Genomic DNA, 1,054 nt, shown 5'->3' with positions numbered 1-1,054 from the left:
CATTTTTTTTTAATAACATATGAAATGTACATGAGTTTTTAATAAAAGTTAATCTAATTTTGTCTCTACTATTAAAAAAACATTTGCATCTCACATGTTAAATGGATACATGTCACTTTTATAAATTAGATTGAAAGAAAATCTCCAATCGAGTTTGGAGGAAAACTTTGTTTTTATTAAACAAATGGTGATAGTGCCTTGAACGTTAACAAGCAAAAAAGACAAAAAAATCAAATAATGGTAAAGTTTGGATCTATAAGGTAGAGGGATCGGGATCCCTTACACTTTGGGTGCTTGAATTGAATTGTAGTATAATTTTGGTAGCATGGAAATTAGAAAGAGGGGTTGCGAACCCATTGTTTTAAGCAGGTAAACTCCACACTTTTAATCATAGGAGACAGAATTAGAAAGACAAAAAAAAAAAAAATTTCATAGAAGACAGGTGAAGTTATTGGAATTAGGATCATTTCAATTTCAAATGAACGGGATAATATCCAGTTAGTTATAGTGGATGGACATTTTTGTCCCATCAAAAAGTGAAAAGACAAAAATATCTCTCAACAATAACTAACTGGATATTATCCAGTTCATTTAAAATGGATAGAATGTTGTTCCAACTTATTGGGATGTCCAAATTACAATTAAGATAGCCCATTTATTAGGAATTCTAATTAAAGGTGGAGAAGGGATGAGGTCAGCAAGTTGGAACAAGTGTTCATTTGAACTAGATATTCTCCGGTTCAAATAAACTAGAGAGGATCCTTATACCAACAAGTTGGTCTCTTTTTTTTAAAAAAGAAATAATCTAGTCGGTCTTCTCTTTTATATATATATATATATATATATATATATATATATTAAAGAATAATGCTACGTATCATACTAATATCTCACTACTATCACACTATGCGGACGTGGGATCAATCTACCCTTAAATAAGCCCTTGCTAAAAAAAAATCAAAAATAAATTGATACTATCATGTCAATAGAGTGAGATATTTATAGAAATTGACATTACTCTTTATTGTAATGTCCTATTTCCTTTTATTGCAGT

This window comes from Corylus avellana, chromosome ca10 (genome assembly GCF_901000735.1).
Source record: "Corylus avellana chromosome ca10, CavTom2PMs-1.0".
NCBI lineage: Eukaryota > Viridiplantae > Streptophyta > Magnoliopsida > Fagales > Betulaceae > Corylus > Corylus avellana.
The sequence above is the reverse complement of the archived record's forward strand: the minus strand, read 5'-3'. Positions refer to the sequence as shown.